General features: G+C 31.8%; 1 pseudogene; it reads left to right on the forward strand.

The window, feature by feature from the left end:
* Positions 1 to 698: 698 nt before the first annotated feature.
* On the forward strand, positions 699 to 2,056 carry LOC148791568 (wall-associated receptor kinase-like 22 pseudogene; annotated as a pseudogene).
* Positions 2,057 to 7,776: the final 5,720 nt, after the last annotated feature.

The raw sequence follows: 7,776 nt of genomic DNA on the forward strand, positions 1-7,776 counted from the left end.
ATACTTTTCTGTTATTATTCTAAATGTGAAGGAGTGTTAGGAAGTAGAGAATATAATTAATTGTTTTCACATGCCTTTCTTATGAAACAAGAAGTAAATATAAACTACCCACATGCATTAGAAATATAAACAACAAATATTCTATGATTGATCTAGTGAATAATTTCCCTATCTAAATAGTTGATGTGTAGTGAGGGTGTTGCACTTGTCAAATTGCTTTTTGTTGGAGGTAGATGCCTTCCTTTTGGAATCTTATGACTTTCATACCATTTACATAGGAATCTTAAGTTGTTTTCTTTCGGTGCTCTTGATTACCTCTTTTTCTTAGCAGGACTACTCTAATCTATGATGTTGTATCGGCACTTTTCTTACTATTTCTTTTTAATGATCTAATTGTAATATGAGTATTTATGAATGAAGTTTGTCTTTTTAAGCTTTATGTAGAAAGGGTCTTCAAGAAAAAGTTGCCTCTTGGTATTACCTTTATACATTATAGAACCACTTAAGCTTTAATAAACAAGATTCTTAGCTCACCACTCTATATCTACATGCATACATGACGTGTGTGTGATCAAAAACTTATAAACAAATTTAACACATGGGATTTTCTACATTAAAATCTTCTATTTGTTGGTTTCCTCTTATTTATTATGTTATTCTTAACGAATTATCTTCCATGGACCATGCAGGTGTATGTTGTGTATGTTTAGGTATGGTGTTACTTCTATCCAGTTATTGATTGTACCATGTTTTGAAGAAAAGACAAATAAAGAAACAAAAAGAAAAATTCTATAAAAGAAATGGTGGTTTGTTATTGGAACAACAAATTTCATCAAAACAAGGCAATGTCGAAAAAATAAAAGTCTTTACAGCAGATGAATTAGCAAAGGCAACTGATCAATATAATGAAAATCTAATTCTTGGTCAAGGGGGACAAGGTACAGTTTATAAAGGTATGCTATCAGATGGAAGAATTGTGGCAATCAAGAAATCCAAGATAGAGGATGAAAGTCAACTTGGACAATTCATCAATGAGGTTGTCATACTTTCCCAAATCAACCATAGGAATGTGGTTAAATTGTTGGGTTGTTGTTTAGAGACAGAAATTCCTCTATTAGTTTATGAATTCATCTCTGGTGGAACTCTTTTCTACAATATTCATTATCAAAATGAGGATTTCTTATTAACATGGGACAATCGCTTAAGAATTGCCACAGAAGTTGCAGGAGCAATTGCTTACTTACATTCGGCAGCTTCAATACCAATTTACCACAGAGACGTAAAATCTTCAAACATCCTCTTAGATGACAAAGGTAGGGCTAAGGTGTCTGATTTTGGGACTTCAAGATCAATTGCAATTGATAAGACTCACTTAACCACTATGGTACAAGGGACCTTTGGATATTTAGATCCTGAATATTTTCAGTCAAGTCATTTCACGGACAAAAGTGATGTTTATAGCTTTGGGGTTGTTCTTGTGGAGCTCCTAACAGGGGAGAAGCCAATTTCTTTTACTAGACCATTAGAAGGGAGAAACATTGTGACTTATTTTATTTCTGCAATAATGGAGAACCATCTTTTTGAAATTCTTGATGCACAAGTCTTAAAAGACGGTAGAGAGTATGAACTCCAAAAGGTTGCCAACATTGCAAAGAGATGCTTGAGTTTAAATGGAAAGGAAAGGCCAACAATGAAAGAAGTTGCATTGGAGCTCGAGGGATTGAGGAGGTCTGAAGGATATTCTCATGTTGAACGAAACATTCAAGAGGTTGAATGCATCATAGATAAACCTGTGGGCCTTCGAGATACATGTTCAACTTCAACAAGATGCAAAAGTCTGGAGAACAGTTTCAAAACACAAGTTGATGAGCAACTACTACTGCATAATCCATCCCTGTAGTCATCTTTACTAAGATATAGATATTAAGGATATTCAACTTCAGTTGTTGTATTCTAAAGAGTATTGCATTTGTTTTGTATGTCCTCTCTCAACTTATCTATACCCATATGTCCTTATTACTTCACCATAGGTGTGTTTTATACCATTTAGCTGTATGACCCATATTTTACTCTTGATATATTTGAGATATGAATAGTTTCTTAAAAGAATAATCTTTTAGCTCTTAATTTGTACATCCAAGCTAATGGATTTCTAGTTTGTTAAAGTTGACTAGTAACATTCTTTTTCTAATATATTATTGTGTAATTTGACAAATAAACTTTAGGGGGGTCATAGAAGTAATAAAATGAATTAGGGGATTATATGTTAAAAGAAAAAGGAGGAAGTAGATCTCTCTCTAATCATTTTGCACCACTCCAAATACAGACACTTTGGATCCAAACCAAGGAACTGCAACCTATTTGTAGTATGGCCAACGAACTACATGTAAACCCTTGATTCCTCATTCATGTGTACAATCTATATATATAAATTGGTCCTTCCATGTCAACAGCCTTCTCATTGCTTCAAACCCCCCTTTCTAGTTTTATGTTTTTTTGAATATTTTATTTTTTTAGTTCCACATAATTATCCATTAAACCAATAAAGAAATCACATATGCTTAACTATTTCTAATGTTTAGTTAAGTGGCACCACTTCCCCCTAAATTGTCTCTAATTCCTATTTATCTCCTAAATTATCTCTAACTCCTATTTATCTCACAAATTATCTCTAATTTAGTAGAGACATTCTCTCCTAAACTATCTATAATTCCGATTTATCCTCTCCCCCACTGTTTATCTATATCTATCTAAAGAAAGTTTCAATTAAAAAATTCAGAACATTTAAATGTTAACAAAATTATATACTAAATTTAAAATATTTATTCAAAATACAAAAGATTCATAGATTTAATAATATTCATATTATTGATAATTCTATATTTTTACAAAATTCATCATGAAATTATGTAGTAACAATATAAATTATAATTTTATGAATTATTGAATTTAAATGTTATTCAAATAATAACAATTTAAAATTAAAAACTAAAACATTATTTAAATATTTCAATACCTAAAAATCTTAAATAAAAAATATTAAAAATATCTAAATAATATAAAAAATGGCCTTTTAATAAAAAATATTAAAAGAGATGGTTAGATCGGAAAAATTGGGAATTAGACACTGTTTCACCTCAAAATGGCCTTTTTTGTTTTTTTATTTTTTTATTAGAGCGGGTCATCTGTTCAAATCGAATAGACAGACTGTTCAACCTCATAACAATTCCCTATCCAGTCCATTTGAAAACCTTGGACGGGGAGTGGGTGGCTTACTTTGAGCTTTGCTTGGTGTGTGGCATGGCCTAGCCCAACGTCCAACCCATGGACCAACCTGACCCATGTTACGACACTGGTCTGTGTGGGCTTGAGACATGGACTATGCCAAACCGACCCCCCAAATTATCCTAGAGGAGGGATGTATGGCCCAGAACGCCTCGTGAGCCAACACAATATGACTTGCACTTTTGCGGTCCACATGTGGGTCGTGTTGTGCCGACCCAGTACGACCCAATTTACACTTCAACATGAACCCGCCCTATACTAGGAATAGGGCAAAGAAGTTCGGGGATTCTCCATCCTTGTTGAGGAGTGGGGTGCCTTGCTCCTGAACACGCCCGGCAATGAGGAGTGGTTACTTGTGGACGGGGTGGGGATGGGGTAGAATGTCTTGACTATGGGGCAGGGAAAGGGATGGAGTGCCCTACCCTGAACCCACCCCGTTGTCATTCCTATATAATTGCTAATTATTAGTGGAATTAAGAAAAATGTTAGATTTTGTAATTATTTTTATTTATTTAAAATTAATCAAAATTTCATTTAAAAAGAATAAAAAGAATATAAATTATTAAATTACTGCAAATTATTAATAAAAGTAAATTTATTAAAAAATTTATTCATATTCAACTAAAAATATTTATTTTTTATAAATCAACATTAAATGAAAAATAAAATTATTAAATCTTTCAGATTTTCCTGTGCATCACATGGGTCCCTTGCTAATAAGGAAATCACATATGCTTAACTATTTCTAACAACCATAAAGAAAGAGGGATTTGTTTTTCTTATGTTTAGCTAAGTGGCACCACTTCCCCCTAAATTGTCTCTAATTCCTATTTATCTACTAAATAATCTCTAACTCCTATTTATCTCATAGATTATCTCTAATTTAGTAGAGACATTCTCTCCTAAACTATCTCTAATTTCGATTTATCCTCTCTCCTACTGTTTATCTATATCTATCTAAAAAAGTTTCAATTAAAAAAATTCAGAACTATTTAAATGTTACAAAAAATTCATAGATTTAATAATATTCATATTATTCACAATTCTATATTTTTACAAAATTCATCATGAAATTATGTAGTAACCATATAAATTATAATTTTATGAATTATTCAATTTAAATGTTATTCAAATAATAACAATTTAAAATTAAAAAATAAAACATTAGTTAAATATTTCCATACCGAAAAATCTTAAATCAAAAAATATTAAAAATATCTAAATAATATAACAAAATATTTAATATTACATAATAACACAAAAATAAATAAAATTAAAGTAATAAAAAAAAATTAAATAAATTAAATATTTTTTAATTATTTAAGTAAAAAAATATTTAACATGGAAAAATTAACTAATTTAGATATTTAACATGACAAAATTTTAGTTATTATTATTATTATAATTAGTAACCAAATACAAATAAGGGAACAAAATATTATAATGTTAGAAAATGAAATTATTCATTAATTGATATTGAAAAATACAAAGATAAATTAGTGTAATTTCGTTAGTAAACTATCAAATAAAAAATATATTTAATAACAATTTAAAAAAATTCAATAAATCCCCATAGTTACACAAATGCAATAAATTTTTCAATAATTTTCATAAAGACTACATTTTCGTAAAATAACATATTTGAAATTAAAAGATATAAATTATTTGAAAGTTTAATTAAAATGTATTAATGTGAACAAATAATTACACAAATTATTAAGATAAATTAGTATAATAATGGAAAAAGGAAATTATTGGTCAGTTTATATTAGAAATTATAAGATAAATTAGTATAATTCTATAAGTAAACCATATAAAAAGAAAATACATTATTTAATAAAAATTAAATAAATTTCAAAATTACAGAAGTACAATAAATTTTCCAAAATTTTCATAAAATTACATTTTTGAATATTAAAGACAATTTAGTGTACTTTTAAAAATTTACCATGTGGTTAATACTCAATATATCCTTTTGATCATTTTTATCATCAAATTGAATATTGGGTTGACGGGGACAATGTTTTCAAAACTGGATCAAACCAGATGGTTAGATCAGAAAAATTGGGAATTGGACACCGTTTCACCTCAAAATAGCCTTTTGTCCAAAAAACATTTATTTGGTAGCAAACCGTTGACCTATGCGGTCAAACCATTAATCCGGCAAAAATTTTTGGCTTTTTTTTTGTTTTCTAATTTTTCATTTTCTTTTGTTGGAGCGGGTCATCTATTCGAATTGAACACAGACTACTCAACCTCATAACAGTTTCCTATCTGGTCCAATTTTAAAAACCTTGGACGGGGAGTGCGCTATGGCTTATCCCAAGGACCAGTGTGGCTTGAGACGTGCGCTATGCTGAACTGACCACCCCAAATTATCCTAGAGGAGGGAGGCATGGCCCAAGACGCCTTGTGGCCCAGCACGATATGACTTGCACTTTTTGCGGGCCACATGTGGGTTGTGCCGATACAGTACAACCCGATTTATTAATAAAACTAAATTTATTAAAAAAATTGTTCATATTCAACTAATAATAATTATTTTTTATAAATCAACATTAAATGACAAATAAAATTATTAAATCTTTCAGATTTTCCTGTGCATCACACGGGTCCCTACTACTATAATAGTAAAAAGGAAAAAGGATAGAAAGTTTACTAGGCCCCAAAGAAAACATTCTCAAATTTGATATAAAAAGAGTTTTGATAAATAACATCTTATTTGCTAGTGATTTGAATTTATTTGTCAGTTGATTTTTCGATATTATATATTTTCTATATCATAGTGGAAACAGGGTACTCAGACGTCATGACTGATGTACATGAATTCTCATTAATTGCCTCTTATACACGTAGCCATTTTGAAGTTCAATGGCTCGGATCCTTTTCCTTTGCCTTGACCTCCTCAACTTCACTCACAAGTCTAATGTGAAAAAATGAAGTGAATAATTGTCTCCCTATTTTTCCCCATTCAAATGAACCAACTTCACTCACAAGTTTTTCCCCACCTGATATTCATGTCCGTGAAAGAATAAAGACAAGCTTTGCTAGTTGTTTGATAATTGTCTTCCTGTTTTCTCTTTGACTAGAGGCATATAGTAGCTACCGAAGCTTCCGTTACATCTATGCTGGGTCAAGGTAGACCTGAACTACATAGTCCAATTTTAAAGCATCATAAGTCAAAAGTAATTCGGACCCTAAGCCTCATAAGACATTAGGTTTAAAATTAATTTTAGGATGGATGAGGAGCCAAATTGAAGTCTAAGTCGTTGAGTGAAGTCAACGGAAGAAATTCAGCAAAACTAAATAATTGGTTCATTTCAATGAAGAATGGGTGATATATATTGATGTGGCCTTTCATATACCTGAAGGGATGAGAGATCTATCATATGGATGGTCGAACCCTACAGGCAGATTGGGCAAAATTTCAAAAATTTTTCTCTCTCCCATGTGGGAATCACATTTCCTATTTTAGAAAACTACATTTTCAATGATCAATCTTGAACCTAAAATAGACCAGATCTGAAACCAAAAGGTAGGAGACGGATATACCTGATACGGAATAGTAGGAACTCCTAACGAAGGTGTTCACGCCCAAGGAGAATACCAAAGACTGCTCCCACTAAAGATGACATAGTGTAGGGTGGAGCAGAATCACCCGGATGGTTTTTCAACAAGAACCAAATTCTTCAGCAAAAACTCGATGAAGAGCAGGAGAGCACGACTTCTAATTATCTTTTCTCCCAAAAGTTAATATCAAAAACTCTTCTTGATCGCTCCTACAGGTGGAGATCGAACTAGTAGAGGTGGCAAGAGCAGGAAGGGTAGAAATCTGAAGTAGTCGAACTACAAGATTTCTTTTCTTGTGATCAGCAAACTAGAAGATCACTCTTCTTTTCTGTGCCTTGTGTAATTTTGGTTCGCCCCTTGCTGCTCTATTTATAGATTTTAAAGAGAGGTTATTCTAATTTCATTAGGAGTTTCCCAATCAAAATCTTGTATTTGGATCTGGACTCTCTTTAAGAGATAAGGATAATCCCTTATCTTATCTATAGATAAAGATCAGCCCTCCTAATCTAATTAGGAGTTTCCTGATCCAAATCTTTATTTGGATCTGGACTCTCTGAGTGGATTGGTATAATCCTTTATCCTATCTGCTAATCTGAATCCCAAAATCACCATCTTTTAATTAATCACATTAAGCAAGTTCGATTTGGGCTTTAGGCCCATTAAGTCTATGTGCTCACTTATCCTCCAATTTGCTACCCAATTGGATATCCTTGTAATGTGTGGGACCCAAACATTGATCTACACATCAGCCACATGGGTTCATCATAGCCTCTGTTACAAGACCTGCTCGAATTCACTATAGGAGACAAAGAACCCCTAAGTTCATCACCATGGGCTCTTAATGAGCCCAACATTTACACTAAATGGTCCCTGGGTCAAGCCACGTTATAAAAACCCAAGGATTGTGAGCAGATGCAAGAT

The sequence above is a fragment of the Nelumbo nucifera genome, chromosome 5 (genome assembly GCF_055504915.1).
Source record: "Nelumbo nucifera cultivar China Antique chromosome 5, China Antique-T2T, whole genome shotgun sequence".
Lineage (NCBI taxonomy): Eukaryota > Viridiplantae > Streptophyta > Magnoliopsida > Proteales > Nelumbonaceae > Nelumbo > Nelumbo nucifera.